The 19,514-nt window shown below is 40.4% G+C and overlaps 1 pseudogene; it reads left to right on the forward strand.

Annotated features, from left to right (window-relative positions):
• The first annotated feature begins 1,604 nt into the window (after positions 1-1,604).
• Positions 1,605-19,085, forward strand: LOC115814104 (deleted in malignant brain tumors 1 protein-like; annotated as a pseudogene).
• Positions 19,086-19,514: the final 429 nt, after the last annotated feature.

Genomic DNA, 19,514 nt, shown 5'->3' on the forward strand with positions numbered 1-19,514 from the left:
CACAGTGTGTAATTTTGGGTGGGACATGACTGATGCTGCAGTGGTGTGTAGAGAGCTGGGCTGTGGTGAGGCTGCAGAGGTTCTGTGGGCTGCTCACTTTGGAGAAGGATCAGGACAAATCTGGATGGATAATGTGAAATGTAGTGAGTCAGATACCTCACTGAAGAACTGTGGTTCAAATGGATGGGGTGAACATGACTGTACACATAAGGAAGATGCTGGAGTCATCTGCTCAGGTAGGCTGAACTAAACCTCAGTTTTCTACAGTTTGAATACAACTCATCTATCCCTCAATACAACTGTGTATTTCAGCCTCTTATTGTCAAACCAATTATGATCAATATCAGGTCTGTTATAAATGGTAAGTTGTCACAAATGTCATCATTTTCATGCTTTATGTGAACTCCTTTAAAAATCCTAAAATTTGACTGTATACATTATGAGATGACCACATTCATTTAATCCGTTTTTCATATTCTCTCTCTCGCTCTCTCTCTCACACACACACACACACACACACACACACACACACGTACAGACAGTCTGAAGTTGGAGAATGGTGATGGTGGTTGTCCTGGGAAAATGAAGATTCTTCATGGAGGACAGTCAGGTACAGTGTGAAGTGATATACTGGGTGCTAAACACAATGATTTAAATGAAATCTCAGAATCTATGTCACATTTAAGCTCAAAATTATGTTGTTTTCTTACAGTTATTACGGTGTGAAAATCTTAAATACCATTTTTAAATGCTAAATATGAAGAAGCAAAATGCAATATTCAATAACTGTTAAGCATTTTTCAACAATTAATCTTTTTTGACATTTAATGTTTGTGCAAAAAGTTTTCTGCAGTACATAGATTTGATTTTAAAAAAAAGCTTTGCATATCAAAAGTCTGTGTTTCTGCTGTGCTGAGAAACAGATAAAATCTCTGAATCAGAGCAAGAGTTGAACACAAGAGCAGAAGATGTTTTTCTCTGTATTAAATGTAGCCTCTTGGCCACATTTGTTTACTTCATTTATTTGATTTTATTACAGACTTTAAATAAAACATGTATTGTAAGGTAAAGGAACATGCAGATAAAGAAAAGAGTGGTCAATGACCAAAACTATGGATTTCACTGAGACATGGTCAAATACAGACTGTAGTTAGAGTTTGAAAGTTCACATACCTGTGAGTTAAAAAAAAAAATCACAACTCATAAAATTGTAGAAGTCACAGGTTGTCCGAAACACACAGTGTCTAGGTATGATGATGCTCAGTTCCTTCATTATGTGTGAAGACGCTCACTAAGAACCAGTGACAAATCACTAAATGCTGAAAAACAAAGAGATATTTATAAAGTGTGTGGAGGTGTTAAATGTGTAAATGATATATTTATTATATACAAAGCTTCAGACTCAACATATAATAACAAAAGCAAAACACTCCCTCTCTCTCCCTCTCTCTCCCCCCCCTTTTCTGTCTCCATTTCTGCCTCCCTCATCTACAGACAGTGTGAGGCTGGTGGATGGTGGTAGTCGCTGTGCTGGGAGGGTGGAGGTTCTTCATGAGGGACAGTGGGGGGCAGTGTGTGATGATGGCTGGGATATCATTGACTCTATGGTAGTGTGTAGAGAACTGGGCTGTGGGGTGGCTGTAGAGGCAAAAAGAAATTCACAGTTTGGTCCAGGATCAGGACCAATCTGGATGGATGAAGTGAACTGTAGTTTTTCAGACATCACACTGAAGAACTGCAGATCAGATGGATTGGGTAAACATAACTGTGAGGATGAAGACCACGCTGGAGTCATCTGTTCAGGTCGGCTCAACTAAACCTTGGCAGTCCTTTACATGAACATAATTTCTTCACTCAACAATAAAACTCTACTTCCTATCATCAGGCGAATTATCTTTAACACCACATAAATTATAAATAATTAGTTATCATAAGAACTACAGACATCTTCATTTTTTTATGTAAACTATCTCTTCAAAAATCTGAAAATTGATACGGATAACCTCTGACTATTAACAATGACTTGCCTCATTAATCTTGTCGACCAAAGGAACCTGTAAACGTGTATCAGTTTGATGTAATTACATGTAACTGTAGAAATATAGTAATTTCATGTGTCTAAACCCACAGGTCAGGTCAAACTGGTTAATGGCATTCACCTGTGCTCTGGGAGAGTGGAGACACTTTGTGGGAAGACCTGGGGCATGGTGTGTGACGCTGACTTTGACCTGCAGGATGCAGAGGTTGTGTGTCGAGAGCTGGGCTGTGGGGCTGCTATGAAGGTGCTGGGAGCAGCTGCTTTTGGCAAAAGGGAGGGTCAGGTGTGGTCAGAGGAGATTCACTGTAGAGGGAATGAATCTGGCCTTGTCTTCTGTCCAAAATCAGCTTCACAGAGACACAACTGCTCTCATGACAATGACGTGGGACTTATATGTACTGGTAAAGTAGTTTTATAAGACCTATCTGTTTAAGTAGCCTTCATATTGAGCATTGACCGTCTGTCATTCTTAACTGTTTTTATTTATGAGTTGTAAAGTGGGTAATTCTAAAAACTTGATTGACGAGCTAGGTTGGAGACTCAGGGGAGTTTGGAATTGCCACAGGGCATCTCGTCAGGGATGAAGTAATGAATTGCTTCTTATTAATTCCAAGACACCAACCACACACTCCTTTGGCTTACTGTTATTTATAGAAGTGGTTTAGATAACATTTCACACACTCCAAACAACAAGGGAATTCACAAAGATAGATATTATGAACTTAAGTTGATCTAAAAAGAGGAAATGAACAAGGTCTGCTTCTGCCAAGTATGGCTGGCTCATACTTGCATCTCCGTAATTACGTAAACAGTAACTGGCCACCAGGGGGAGGGGATCCCTGTGATTGACAGACACAGAGTGCAATAGAAGAGCAAGACACAAGGCATCAACAAGTAAACAATAAATGTATATATGAAATAACGGAAAGTTCAGGGCCTTTTCCAAATGAGTACTATGTTATAATGCAGCGTTTCCCGCTTGTCTGTGTGAATTTAATGTTTTTCTCTCTTGTGCACAGCTTACACAGAGCTCAGACTAGTCAACGGCTCTGACCCCTGCTCAGGTCGAGTGGAACTTAAGTACCTCGACGAATGGGGCACGGTGTGTGATGCATCATGGGACATGAGAGTATCTAACGTCCTCTGTCGGCAGCTGAATTGTGGGAGTGCCTTGGCCGTAGTGGGGGCGGACTGGTTTGGGGAGGGCAGTGACCCAGTACGGGCTGATGTGTTTGGTTGCCAGGGGAACGAGACACGCCTCTCAGCATGTGTCATCTCTTCGTGGAGTCGAGCTGCATGCTCTCATAGGCAGGATGCTGGAGTCATCTGCTCTAGTGAGTAGGAATGTGAAACACAGTTTATTACTGAATATCTGATAGGTACATGACATACATGCATTCAAGTTAATACATGTTTACTTACAAGTGAAATACTTGTGCTCAAAAGGCTTTAAGTAAATATCAGCTATTTCGTTTCAGAGTCCTCCATAGCTGTTAATGTTGGACAGATTCGACTGACTGGAGAGAGACAGTGTGAGGGAGAGCTGGAGGTTTATGTCTCCCAGGGCTGGCGGAAGGTTCTCCTGGACTCCTGGACTGTCACTGAAGCCTCTGTGGTCTGCAGACAGCTGGGCTGTGGTTCTGTGGTAAAGTTCCATGGTTCCTCTCTGTTCAGTCTAGGTGATGTTTGTCTGACTGGTTTCCAGTGCTCTGGGACTGAAGATCACCTGGGAAACTGCAGTTCTCCTCAAACTACAAACTGCAGCTCCAGCCAACTGCTGTCAATCATCTGCTCTGGTTAGTATTATATGACCAGCATTTTGGCCTTTGATAGTGTAAAAGGCATTAAAAAATCAGTATAGCTATATATACATATATTTCCATATGTCTCAGGTCACAGGTCCCTCAGACTGGTGGGTTCTGGGAGTGAGTGTGCAGGGCGTCTGGAGGTTTTCCATGAAGGCTCATGGGGAACAGTGTGTGATGACTCCTGGGATCTGGCGGAAGCCCAGGTTGTGTGCAGACAGCTCCAGTGTGGAGAGGCCCTCAGTGTTCCGGTTCCAGCCTGGTTTGGTCCTGGAACTGGACCCATTTGGCTGGATGAGGTGGAGTGCCTGGGGAACGAGACGTCTCTGTGGAGTTGTTCATTAAAGGGGTGGGGTCGACAGTCCTGTGGACACAAGGAGGACGTGGGAGTGGTGTGTTCAGGTACTCAGGACACAGTCACTAACACAGATTTATGGTAGTATGCCAACATATTTAAAAGCCTATTTAACAATCACATTACAGTGTCACACAGTCTCAAAACTAATTCTTTATCTCCTTTCTTTTATTCTCAGAGTTTAAAGAGATCAGACTGACTGAAGGCTGCTCTGGGAACCTGGAGGTTTTTTACAATGGAAGCTGGGGTAATGTCTGTATGAACCAGATGGACTCAGACACAGTGTCTTTAATCTGCCAAGAGCTGAACTGTGGAAAGAGCGGCAGCGTCAGTGACCAGGCCACACCCAGACTGGCTTCAGCTAAAAACTGGCTGGACTCTGTGACCTGCAGAACACATGACTCCACTCTGTGGAACTGTCCATCTTCACCGTGGGATCAGAATGACTGCACTGCATTTGAAGTGGCCGACATTACCTGTTCAGGTAAAGTCAGCATCACTATCTAACCGAACAAATGCCTTGACAATTTTCATTTGATGATGATGATGATGATGGTGATGATGATGATGATGATGATGAGGTTTCAATCTGTTTGATGCCACCATTTCACTCCAGCTACACCAGTAGAAGAGTGATTTCCCATCAATATAGACTATGTGTATTATGGACCGTTAAAGCCGTTGGATTGGCCGTGATCGTGCTCTTAATGACGGTGATGAAAGGTTTTGAGCTGATGTCACTGGGATTTAGAGTTGTGTTAATGCAGTCAATGAGTCAAAAGCTTGAATGTTAACACTGTTACTGTATTATAAAGTAATAACATCACTTTTCCTCTCTATTCAAAAGATGAAGAAGAAACCCCCAGAAGTCACCTGACATGTTCCCTACCTTCAAACCACAGACCATGTTCAGGTCAGAATGCTTGACACTCATTCATATTATATTTCACTCTCATTTCAAATCAAATTTCTGTGGTTCAGATTTGTGTAAAGAACCTGTGAAAGTATAAAAATACTGTTATCTGCTCCTTTTTGTTTTATTGTGTTTTTATATGTAAAATTTTGCTTGTCCAGTCTTTTTCAAATTCAGTTATAATCCCTTTAGCAATATTCAATATGTTTAAACATTTCACAACTAAAATAAACAATATACTGTAAAGAATGTAAAAAAAAAAAATTTAACTCTTGAGTAATTTCAATACATGAATCAAATACCATATTAGTACATCAGTGAATCTGAGTTCTTGCTGTAAGATTTTTATGTCGTGAATTGCTGTGTAGACCATCTACCCCTCAGACTGAAGGGAGGAGAGGGCCAGTGCTCTGGGAGACTGGAGGTTTATCATGAAGGTATCTGGGGCTCAGTCTGTGATGATCTCTGGGACATTAGAGATGCTGAGGTGGTGTGCAGACAGCTGGGCTGTGGGCCGGCACTGAGGGCTGATGGGAATGCTACGTTTGGGCGTGGAGAGGGAGCTGTGTGGCTGAGCAGGGTGGAGTGTAGAGGGAATGAGATCCACCTGTGGGACTGCTCTCTCTCCCTGAAGAACCACACTGACTGCCCCCATAACAAAGACGCTGGACTCACCTGCACAGGTATGAGTGGACCAGAGATTTTCATACTGATTGAATCACTCGCTATTCTGATGTGGTTTTGACTGTAAACATGTCAGAGCAGTTTGAACAGAAATATATTGAACAGAAATCAAGTAGAACATGTCAGACAAAGATTTATTTGAGCAAATAACTGAACTGAATATAACTTTTTTCAGATCCATCTTTACCACCTCCAACACCTACAGGTATGTTTACTCTAATGCAACAACATCATCATCATCATCATCTTTATTTGAAAAAGCTAATGTCATTATAAAAATGATCATCTCCCATAACCATTCTGAATTAAACAGGTATATTCTCTGTCTGTCTTTGTGTGTATGTGTGTATGTCTGTGCAGAGAAGAGAACAACGTCTGTAACCTCCCAAATAACAACAAAAGGTAATATGATCATCTCACTGCTATTGTCTCAAGTCTGCTACAGAACTTTCATCAGTAGCCTAATACTTATTGTTCCTGTGTGACCACGGTCTCAAAATCTCTGGTCGGTGATGGGACTAGAGTGACTGATGTTTTGGTGTCATTAGATACTTAAAAATGTCTCCTGTGACTGAAAAAGTGGTTACACCTTTCCAAACCATTATCTTACTCTAAAGAGTGATGAGGTGTCATGTTGAAATGAAAGAGTGTGTCTGGTATGTCCAGTTCACTGTAATGTAAATTCATGTCTGTCCAGCAGCTGCCCCCAGACGGGTAACTCCTCCCCAGCCCCCAGCCGCTCTGTCCATCCCCTCTGTGGTCTTCCTGGTTTTGGGAACTCTGCTCCTACTGTCGGTGGTGTTTCTGGTGGTGCTGTTTTACCAGAACAGAGCACTGAGGAGAGGTAGGGTCAGTGTTGACGTTGAGGATGATGATGATGTTGATGAAGAGTTTGTGTGGATCTTCTTTGACACAGTGAAGCAAAAGAGTCTGGGCTTCATCTGTGCTGTCACGTGCTGCTCACTGTGTCTTCATCACAATATGAGCCAGTGTTTCCATCTCACACAGCCCTGTCCACCAAGAGACACATGACTCTGCCCGAGGTGGTCTATGAGGAGATTGACCATAGATTCATCACTAAGAGAAGCACTGGCTCTGTCAGGAGAGGTGAGTGGACAAGGATGTGCTCTATTTACTTTTTAAAGAGAGAGAGAGAGAGACAGAGGGGAGAAAGAAGGAGAATTATGGTTTACTTACATTGTTGTGTGTCGTCTTACATTTTTCCGTTTTTAACAGAGAATTGATGTACAAGAGCATATTAATTATTATTCTATCTCTTTTTATTCTGTTTCTCTCTCTTTAAAGAGTGTGTGTGTGTGTGTGTGAGAGAGAGAGAGAGAGAGAGAGAGTGTAAGAAAAATACACAGAGACAGGAGACTGTGAGTTCAGCTGAGTTTGTGTAAAACATCTCAAGGCAAATTCAAACCAGTACAAGTTTTTATTCTCTTCTGGAAATGAGCTGAACTTCTTGTCATTACTGATGGTGAAAAAAGTGTCATCTCCATCATTAATTGGGGTGACATGGGGTGAAAGGGAAGAGACTGAAACCCTGACTATATTCTACTGCTGTTGGGCTTCCTGCTCTGAACCAGAGAACTCAGCACCAAAACCACAAGACTCACAGGTGTAACGGCCTCTCATATGTCAGCGAGTCGTGGGGTGTGTGTGTCTGCGACAGAGTCGGAGGTGATTGTAGGATGTGTGCGTGTGTGAAAGGAAAGGGGATGGGTTGTGGGATATATGATTTGTGTGGGTGATAAGGAGATGGACTGGGGCATAGGGGGGTGGGGGTGGGGGGGGGGGGTCAAGAGAGAGGCAGACAGAGAGAGAGAAGATGTATTTGCCTGTGTCCATGTGTGTGTTTGTTTTTTTTTCTCTCATGTTTCATGATTGCCCTTTTGACCTTGAACAGGTCGTGTCCTCTCTGAAGGAGAGATGTCTGGGTATGAGGATATGGAGGAGGATCTCCCCTCAGGTACAGTGGCCACTTACATCTCCACTTCCATTTTTACATATCAGCTCCTTATCACCTGATCACAGATCAGCAGTTTGGGCTATAAAGGTTTAAGACTCCATCAGAGACAGAGATTGACATTTGGTCCAGGACCAGATTTACAACTCAGACCTGATCCAGTCAGTAAAATACTGGACTGGACCTTCAGTGTAGCGTTGTATAAAAATCTAAAACACAAATCTGGAGCCGAGTTATCCTAAAATCTCACTAAAGTTTAAAATATGACAACATCTGTGTGCGCATTGCGGGGCAGGGTCTAAAACTGGCTCCCGCCACTCGCTAAATGCGAGTAAAAAGCCAGGTTGGCGAATACCATAAATGAAGTTGCTGAAATAGGCCTACGTCACTATAGAGTTTCATCACTACAACACATAAGTTGACTACGTTTTGTAATTCCATGACTGACCCTCGCCATCCACCGTCGCTACAACTCGATTCAAGAGACGTTGAAATTTAAGACGTAGTATGTTGTGTATGCTGTGCAGCACTGCCAGCACACAACCATAAGATTTCCTGTCCACACTAGCCTGGGTAAATTTGACAACGCATAGACCTAATGATTTCTCCGTTTAGCCCTTCCATCCACACTAAAACCCATAGTTTTCGGAAACGCTCTCTGGGGTGCATAAATTTGTAATGTAGAGAGGGAAAACGGAGAGTTTCAGAACGATGACGTACGGTGGCCGTGACACTGGCGAAAGTTAGTGCTCGAGACCCCAAAACACAGAACACGGGGCGAAATGTAGTCAGTGCTGCCAGAGAATTTCTGAATAGGAGAGAATTTCCAGTCTCAGAACTTCCTGTTTGACAGGAGGCGCTCACGAGAGAGTTCAGAATGAATGGGGGCCTATGTCACTCTCATGGGGTACATTTTTTTTCTGGCAACGTTCATTATGTTTTCAATATAAGGCGTCAAGATAATAGATTTAGTTACATTTTTAGATTTTTTACGGTTCCAGTTGAAGTGAAATACCCTTTTGTAAGAATTTGTGATGTCATGCACCACAAGCCACTTAACGGCACCACGGCTTTATGGAATTTACGGCCATATGTGGGATATAGAATAACAACAAAATATACTCGGCTTTATTTTCATGTCATTTCCCAATTCATGTATCGTGTAGACACGCAAAGAACATGGCATTCAAACCACAGCACAAACCAGTAATGCCACAATGACTAATTAGCGTACCATTACATTCGTAATCAGTCATAAATGCTTAACCGACCAATCAGCATACATTAGCAGAATGCTAGCGTTTTATGGGCAAAATCGCCTTCCCTGTAAGAAAAATGAAAGGACAATAGTATTTTTTCATTTCAGTTCTGATATATAATCAATGCTATTTGCAAAAACTAAAATAAAATTTGGGATTTTTTTTTAGAAGCAGGTGTAAATAATTATTTTAGCTGTTTAGCTCCATTCACTCCCATTTATTGAGGACTTTCTCGGGAGCGCCCTCTAGGTGAATTGCAGCCAATTTCGGCACGACGTGAGTAATAGGAAGTGGACAGGCTCTATGTAGACGTGCTGTGGTGCTGCTCTGTCTATCTGGACCCTGACTGGGAGCCTCTTTGTTAATGTGAACAGATAAAGTGGATGATTATGATGATGTGAAAAGTACCAGTGACCTGAGAGGTGAGATCGTGAGTCTGGGAGTGTTCGTATGTGTGTGTGTGTCTAGACTGATCATATGATCTGTTCTGCTGTCTTTGTAATCAGATATGTGGAAATCTTGTTGCTGAAAGGAAGTTTTGTGTTGTTATTAAAAAGTCTCTCTGACTTTATCAGGCTCAGAGGAGATGGTGACACTGGACCCTCCAGAGAACTATGATGATGTCATCACTGGAGGACAGAACCCAGGCAGCATGATGGGTGTGTCTCTGTTTTGTTTAGATTAATGACATATTTTTAATACAAACACATGCAGTTTGACAGCATGTTACTGTTCAGTGTCTGTTCTGAATGGAGGGAAATTTGTCTCTGTATTTTCTGATGTAGAGAAAAATGTGAAAGAGCTCACAGTGGAGAGTTATGATGATGTTATCATCGTAGGGAGGAATCCTGGAATTGCGATCGGTAATCACTACTGATACCTGTATAACATACAGTATTTCCATATCACAGGATATCCATAATTTATGTTTGTGATTGGTTCAGAGCTGGTTGGAACTGAGGGCATTGATGATGTCATCACCTCAGGATAAAGTCCAGGGGGTCCGATTGATGAATGAGCATGTGACCACACTGAGAGCCTTTCTCATTGGTTACTGGTTAAAATCACTGTAAGGCTCAAAGCTACGGAGTTGGTGGTTAATCACAGACAGTGATTAGCGGACTATAGTGGAACAACAGCATCATGTGTAATACTTTTAACGTTCTGTTTTTAACACTGATTAAATATTGACTAATTTCTCATGGGAATTCACTTTTAATTTTTAAAATTAATTTGATATTTACTTATAATAGTAATAATAATAATACAAGTTTATTTAGAGCCTAATATTATCACTATTTATAGTCTCAAAGGGCTTTACATGTCCACAGCAAAGTTAAATCAAAATGATATTATCCATAAGTTAAAAAAAAACAGAAAACAGATAAGTCTTTGGTTTAGTTTTAAAGGTATGAAGAGAGTTTACTTCCCTAATTTCTGTAGGTAGACCATTGCAGAGGAAGGGAGAGCGGTAGGAAAAGGCTGGGTAGCTAGCGTACTTCTTTTTAACTCTTGGAACGACTAATAGTGGAGAATCTTGGGAGCGCAGGGAGCGAGGGCAGTTATATGTCGTAATTATTGTTTAATTAATTAATTAATTACTTGTTGCTCTGATCCATGCAAATTTGCTTATAATGAAGCCTGCTGAGAGAAGATAGAAGTTTCCCGACTATGTTAACTATAGATATGAAGTAAATTTGAGGGCTAAGTCATAATAGTATCAGTTACTGTTTCAGAGACAGTTATAGAGGATCCACTAGAGGATTATGATGACGTCATCACTGTTCCAATCAATCCAACAGGTGAGTTTCAGACTAATGTTCTCATAATCTATGGTAACATTACGCACCAGCAAAGGAATGTTCTCCACAGGCTCAGAGTGTCTTTGATGTTTGGACGTTTTGATGTTTGTGTGTTTTAGTGAATGGACCTGACGAGTACGATGATATTGGACGAATATGGTACAGCGATGAAGAAAACCTGTGAGGTTAGAGAATGTGGCCTGACAGTTATGAAATGTGTCAGTTATAAAATTCTGACACATTATTGCACTCTTAGATTTAAATAATGTTTTAAATGACTCCTTTACAGAGCAGTCAATAACTGTGAATGTTGTATGTATAACTGGCTTTGGTCTGTGGAGGTCCTTATCTTCACCCTTTTACCTTCACAGTACAGAACTGACTGAATGAGAGAAAGGAGACTGATGACATCATCAAAGTATGGACATCATGAACAAGGCAAAATATGACAGAAGAACAAAAGGCCGATATATGATATATATACGATAAGTGATATATGTGAAATATAAGAGATGAATGTAAAAGACGAATGTAAGAAGTTTTTATACACAGTGTATTTTCTGATCTTAAATTCATTAATCAGTTTCAACCTTTAGCTATATGTTATTTCAGTGCCAGCTTAAGATAAACTCAGGGAAAACAGATGTAATGGGGAAAAAACATGCTATTTGTTAATAAAATGTAGTACAATCATAATTTTGATCACCTCTGGAATGTTTTTCTTTTTTAAAGTTTTTATGTTGTTGAATACTAATTACATCCTTAGAACCACTTTCACTGATCTAAAGTAAGCCTCTCACACCCATCTCACATGGAACTGAGGAAAATCTACAGTGAGAAGACAGTTGGGGTATTGGGGCGCTCTCAAACCAGGCAAAAGCAGAGCCACAACAGTGGAACCAAATCCAATTCTCTTTACAGAACATCTTCCTGTCATCAAGGAGAACCGGAAACTTTGGCACTCACTAAAAGGGTAAAGATCTTAATGTTGTGGGCATTCAAGATTGTTTAGACTGTTCATTCACTGTACTGCATTGTTGGATATTGTCAGATTTCTATGGATACGCTCATTTTGCTGACCCTCCAAAGGATAATCGTGTACTTTATGACACCTGACAGAACCAGTGCTTTTGCTAGACTCTAATTTGCAACCCCAGTGCTGCTACAGAGTGTAATTTACTACTGTACCATTCAGACACCATTCAAATGCTCACATAAGTATTCATGGGCTGTTTGTTGCGTCACTGAGAGATTAAATAAATTCAGGATGAGACACAACCCTGTGTTTGATGTTAACTGCTTAAACATCATATGGAATTCCATTCAATTTTAAATATGTAAGATATGTCACATATCTTAATGTCCTTTTTGGGAATCACAATAAATGGTGAGAAGGACTGCATATTTTGCACATGACCTGTCAAAGCCTGTGAGTTCCTGGTCCTTTACTCTGATTTTCATGTTCTCACGTTTCTTGGTACGTGTCTTGTGTCTGGTGGATATTAGCTCCCTACGTTTCCGCAAGGATAAGTGAGAGATAGTCATCATACCTTTGTTTCAGACAGTCAGACAGAGTCTTCTCCCATGACCTGAGTACTGACATTGACAACTTTACATGTATATTGTTTTGGCTAAGGAGACATAGAGAAAAAATTACAGTACAGTCACGTACTGGTGGTCATGAGAACACCTCTGGTGCTTGGTCATCTAGAAGAAACTGCTTACACTCTAGGATTCACCCTGTTGCATAAAATACACATGAACACACACAGAGGTATATGGATGAAATAAATGTAGCACCCTTTACCCCTGATCTACGTTGAGGCAAAGGCCTGAGTTCTTTTCTAATGGTGGATCTCTCCTAATTCTTATAGTCAGTAAGTTTAATCATTGACTGAATTAAATAAATTACACTGAGGGTTACAGAATATGTGTGCTATTCACTAAACCAGCACTAAAGATTCCCATATTTAGATATATTAAAAGAAATACTTTATGAATATAAGTGGTTGATTGTTTATTGTATTTTAAATAGTAAGGGAAGTTTGATATTGGAGCAAAATGAGGAAATAAATAAACAGAAATATCAAGCACAAATAGATTTTTCAGGAGTGGTGGAAGTCAGTACTGTACAATTTGATTAAGTAAAAGACAGGAAATAAGTAAACAAAAATAATAAGCACAAATAGATTTTTACAGGGATGGTGGAAGTTAATACCGTATCCAGTGGCGCTTGGTCAGCTTGAAACAGGGGAGGAACAAACCTCTTTAAATCTATCATTAGTTTCAACCTGTTCCCGTTAATCCGCTTTGTTTAACAATTAAACCAACGACTCGCAGAATAATTAACGCCTTTGCGTAAAACTACTCTTGTTGAAACAAACAGGTATCAAATGAAAAAACAGACGAATGTAGGCCAACACACACGCACACTCAAACACAATATCATAAAAACATAAAACTGTCTGCACACAAACTAAATGAACAGTACAAGTATTTCTCTGATTGCTACTCCACTAAATTTCATAAAAAGACACTTAGGTTGTGTGTTAAAGATCAAGATACAAAAGCGGACATAATCGCTGTTAATTCTGGATTTGTCAATACGATCCGGGTACATTTATCTCAGAAATTCTCTGTGCTCGCTGGCTGTTTTGGCGGACTCTAGAATTTAGTCTCTCGATTTGCTTTTGGCTGTTAGGTTGCAAAGCGATGACAGCCTCAAATAATCTTTTATTCGGCGGATTTCTTAACATTTACTCCCGGTTCCCGATCTGTGCATTTTTTGTGTAACTAATGTAGTTTGTTAGTTTACGTTTGAACGTTAATGTTTTGGTGCCCCCTCCAGCACCTGTTGCCCTACGCACAGCGCGTGAAGTGCGTGTACGTAGCGGCGGCCCTGGTTGCAGCTCTGTGTCGTTTCTAGTGAGGCCACAAACAAGCTTGCCGCGTCACTCGACAGAGCCAGAAAAAAAGGGAAAACGAAAAAAAACCTAAAGCTGCCTCCATCTGGTGTTCCCTCAACGTCGAATGACCGAGACTGACACAAAATAAACTAGGCTAACATCTGCTTCGACCGATGCCATCTGGGGGGGTATTCCAGAATGCAGGCTTCGTGAAAACTCAAGTAGTAAACCTCCTAATAGAAGAGCCTCGTGGCTTTGTTTTGCTAGGAGAATGAAGTCATAGGACTGCTCTATTAGGAGGTTTATTACTCCCTCTGAGTTAACTAACTCGGAGTTTTCACTAAACCCGCTTTCTGGAATAGCCCCCTGGACATGAGTTTGAACTCCGTAAAAATAATTCAAAAGACTATTCCGAATAAAACAACTTAAAAAATAATGTTCACAGTGCTCGGTTGGACAACTGGACAAACCCAAAAGAACCCCCCCTTTGTCCCCCAGCGGATTTACGTACCTTTGAAACGTAACCTATAACGGTCAGTCAACTCACTCGCGTCTCCCCTTCTCCTCTCGCTCTCGCTCGCGCACGCATGCAACGGGGAGAACCCTTGTCTCAACTGTGTAACGGTAATTGGCTGAACTTTGGGCTCTCTGCAATCTATTTAACGCTTTGATACAATTTTATGGAGTCAGTCGCCAATGACTTGTGTTTGTAGTCCGGAGGGAAAACAAATAATTTAGACCAGAAATAAAAATATATAAATAAAATTAGATCACACTATATATTATATATTTTATCATGTTAAATAGTTTGTAGAGACCCCGAAGTTACAGTTACGCAGTTGAGACAAGGGTTCTCTCAAGGTCAAGTGTGGCAAGTGTGCGCGAGGGGGAGATTAGGATGGGAGACGCGAGTGAGTTGACGGTTGGAGTTTATTCTTCAAAGGTGAACGGTTATAGGGATGTTTTTAAAAGGGTGAACAGAAAAAAATCAAGGAGAAAATAGGTTTTCTTTTGGGTTTTCTACAGTTGAGGACTGTGTTCTTGTTTGATCTGTGTTATTTGGAACAGTGTTTTAAATTATTTTTACGGACTTTCAAACCGAAGTCTAATTTTGTGCCAGTTTTGGTGATCAGATGTAGAGAGAAGAGCAGATAGAGGTTTAGGCCACCGGGAGTGCCTCTGGAAACACTGGACATCTTGGTGGTCAGCTCATACCTGTCACTCCAACACGGGATTTCTGCCCTGGGGACTGGCTTACGATGTCAGTTAAAGTCGTACGCGGAAGGTGGTACCTTTTTGTTTTTTTGTTTTTTTTTATGTTCTGTCGAGTGAAGCGGCAAGTTTGTTTGTGGCCTCACCGAAAACCAGCAACGACACAGGCCTGCAAAGACGGGGCTGGCTACTCCATCTGTAAGGCATTGCTTGCGAGTGTGAGTGGCGCCCACGTTCGTCCGAGCTGTCATTTAATTCCTGTTTGTTTTAAGAGAGTAGTATACTGGATTGAATATTGATATAATATAGAGTTTTATCGGCAAGGTTTTATTTAAATTGACATCGAGTTTTGCTGATTGAATTTATTTAAATAGTTTTAACCTGATGTTTAGTTATTGATGTATCCTAGTTTCATACTGTTACGGTTTTTAGTGACTGACGTGGTTACTTTGTTTAGCGTCAACCTTACACAGCACGGGATACCTTTTGCTATGAACGCTTAATCAAATTGTACAGTACTGAATTCCACCATTCCTGTAAAAATCTATTTGTGCTTGATATTTCTGTTTATTTATTTCCTCCCTTTGCTCCAATACTCAACTTCCCTTACTATTTCAAATACAATAAACAAATAACCAATTATATTCAAAAATGACTTCTTTTAATATATCTAGATAAGGGAATTTTTAGTGCTGGTTTAGTGAATAACACACATACTCTGTGACCCTTAGTGTAATTTATTTAATTCAGTTAATCATTAAACTCACTGACTATAAGAATTAGGAGAAATCCACCATTAGAAAAGAACTCAGGCCTTTGCCTCAACTTAGATCAGGGGTACAGGGCACTACATATTTATTTATTTTTATTTATTGTATAAATGATTTATTTTCCCTCTGGGCTACGTAAAAATAAAGTGTTCTGTGTTTTACTGTCCCCTTATGGATGAAAGCTGTAATCACAGTTTTTGAAAATGGTTATGGTTATGAAATTGGGGATCTCTTCATTTCTCTGGAGAAATAATGGAGAGAAAAACATTTCATGCATTTCATCTGAACATAATTTTTATCTTCACTGAATTTCTCACACAGTGGCAACTTTTTCAAATATTTCTGTTTTCTGTAGCATTAGAGATTTTCACAGGCTTTGATGTTGAGGGTTTGTAATAGGTTCCTGTCTCCTCTTCCTCTGCAGGTGGCAGAGTAGGAATGTATATGTGTGTATACTTCCTCTCTGAAAAAAAAAAAATCTGTTTTTAGGTTTGCAACTGTCGTTCTGTAGTCAGATGTGAGTAAATACGGGGAGGAGTTCTGTTCAAACGGGCTGATGTTATTTCGATGTATTTGGCGAGAAGTGAACAACGAATTCTGATTTGTCAGTGTATCTGTTTGATGGTTTCCGTTAGTCTCTCTGATAAGGTAATAATTAGTTTGATTGGCGGGTGAGGGAGGGAGGGTTCTTGCTGTCTGGAGGGGCTGAGAGGAGACAGTTCTTTCAGTCACTCTGGAGGAGCAGAGGAGAAGGTTGTGCTGTGAGCAGAGTGGGTGAAAAGGATCTTTGTGTGGGGCAGAGAGAGATGGGCACCTGTCTATGGATCATTTTTCTCTCCTCCATGGTTCACCTCAGCACAGCTGGTAAGTTCAGGTTCCTGGTCTAAAGGTGAATGGCTGACTGAATTATTCTGGGTTTGGTGTGATTATAATGTTAAAGAGGACGCGTTGATGTATAGAGGTGGTTTACTGTGCACCATGTCTCTTATATGACTCAAGTAGAAACATTTGTGATTATATAACAAAGTATATATATTTGTAATTTGGTGATGTAGTTCCTTTACAAAAAGACATATTCCTAAAATGTTTTGATTTTAGTTTCTTATTACAGTCAATAAAAAATGTGAGATATCTAAAGAGAAACAGAATGATGATTAATATGCTCTTTTACATCAACTCTCTGTTAAAAATGGAAAAATGTAAGACAACACACAACAATGTAAGTAAGCTTATAATTTTCCTTCTTCCTCCCCTTTTTCTCTCCCCCTCCTCTCCTTCTCTCCCTCTCTCTCTCTCTCTCCCTTTCTGCCTTCCCTGCCTACAGACAGTGTGAGACTGGTAGATGGTGGTAGTCACTGTGCTGGGAGAGTGGAGGTTTTTCATGAGGGACAGTGGGGGACAGTGTGTGATGACTGGTGGGACATGACTGATGCTGCAGTGGTGTGTAGAGAGCTGGGCTGTGGTGAGGCTGCAGAGGTTCTGTGGGCTGCTCACTTTGGAGAAGGATCAGGACAAATCTGGATGGATGAAGTGAACTGTAGTGAGTCAGATACCTCACTGAAGAAGTGTGGTTCAAATGAATGGGGTGATAATGACTGTACACATAAGGAAGATGCTGGAGTCATCTGCTCAGGTAGGCTGAACTAAACCTCAGTTTTCTACAATTTGAATAGACAGAACAGACCTGAAGTCACCTATCCCTTAATACAACTGTATATTTCAGCCTCTTATTGTCAAAACAATTATGATCAATATCAGGTCTGTTATAAATGACAAGTTGTCATAAATGTCATCATTTTCATGCTTTATGTGAACTCCTTTAAAAATCCTAAAATTTTACTATACATTATGAGACTCTCTCTCTCTCTCTCTCTCTCTCTCTCACACACACACACACACACACACACACACACACACGTACAGACAGTCTGAAGTTGGAGAATGGTGATAGTGGTTGTCCTGGGAAAATGAAGATTCTTCATGGTGGACAGTCAGGTACAGTGTGAAGTGATATACTGGGTGCTAAACACAATAAGAGTTCATCTTTAAGTGAAAATTATTTAAATGAAATCTCAGAGTTCATGTCACATTTAAGCTCAAAATTATGTTCTTACAGTTATTACGGTGTGAAAATCTTAAATACCATTTTTAAATGCTAAATATGAACAAGCAAAATGCAACATTCAATAACTGTCAAGCATTTTTCAACAATTAATAAATGTCTGATTCTTTTGACATTTAATATTGTGCAAAAAGTTTTCTGCAGTACATAGATTTGATTTAAAAAAAAGTGCATATCAAAAGTCTGTGTTTCTGCTGTGCTGAATCTCTGAATCAGAGCAAGAGTTTAACACAAGAGCAGAAGATGTTTTTCTCTGTATTAAATGTAGCCTCTTGGCCACATTTGTTTACTTCATTTATTTGATTTTATTACAGACTTTAAATAAAACATGTTTTGTAACGTAAAGGAACCTGCGGATAAAGAAAAGAGTGGTCGATGACTAAAACTATGGATTTCACTGAGACATGGTCAAATACAGACTGTAGTTAGAGTTTGAAAGTTCACATACCTGCGAGTTAAAAAAAAATCACAACTCATAAAATAAAAGTCGCAGGTTGTTCCTTTATAATGTGTGAAGATGGCTACAAAGAACCAGTGACAAATCACTAAATGTTGAAAAACAAAGAGATATTTATTAAGTGAGTAAACATTTAAAAAAAAAAGAAGTAATCAACATATAATAACATAAGCAAACCATAATGCTCTCTCTCTCTCTCTCTCTCTCTCTCTCTCTCTCTCTCTTTCTCTCTCCCCCCTTCTCTCTCTCTCCATTTCTGCCTCCCTCATCTACAGACAGTGTGAGGCTGGTGGGTGGTGGTAGTCGCTGTGCTGGGAGGGTGGAGGTTCTTCATGAGGGACAGTGGGGGGCAGTGTGTGATGATGGCTGGGATATCATTGACTCTATGGTAGTGTGTAGAGAACTGGGCTGTGGGGTGGCTGTAGAGGCAAAAAGAAATTCACAGTTTGGTCCAGGATCAGGACCAATCTGGATGGATGAAGTGAACTGTAGTTTTTCAGATATCACACTGAAGAACTGCAGATCAGATGGATGGGGTAAACATAACTGTGAGGATGAAGACCACGCTGGAGTCATCTGTTCAGGTCGGCTCAACTAAATCTTGGCAATCCTTTACATGAATATAATTTCTTCACTCAACAATAAAACTCTACTTCCTATCATCAGGCGAATTATCTTTAACACCACATAAATTATAAATAATTAGTTATCATAAGAACTACAGACATCTTCGTTTTTTTATGTAAACTATTTCTTCAAAAATCTGAAAATTGATACGGATAACCTCTGACTATTAACAATGACTTGCCTCTTTAATCTTGTTGACCAAAGGAACCTGTAAACGTGTATCAGTTTGATGTAATTACATGTAACTGTAGAAATATAGTAATTTCATGTGTCTAAACCCACAGGTCAGGTCAAACTGGTTAATGGCATTCACTTGTGCTCTGGGAGAGTGGAGACACTTTGTGGGAAGACCTGGGGCACGGTGTGTGACGCTGACTTTGACCTGCAGGATGCAGAGGTTGTGTGTCGAGAGCTGGGCTGTGGGGCTGCTGTGAAGGTGCTGGGAGCAGCTGCTTTTGGCAAAGGGGAGGGTCAGGTGTGGTCAGAGGAGATTCACTGTACAGGGGATGAATCTGGCCTTGTCTTCTGTCCAAAATCAGCTTCACAGAGACACAACTGCTCTCATGACAATGATGTGGGACTTATATGTACT

This window comes from Chanos chanos, chromosome 6, assembly GCF_902362185.1.
Source record: "Chanos chanos chromosome 6, fChaCha1.1, whole genome shotgun sequence".
Taxonomy (NCBI): Eukaryota; Metazoa; Chordata; class Actinopteri; order Gonorynchiformes; family Chanidae; genus Chanos; species Chanos chanos.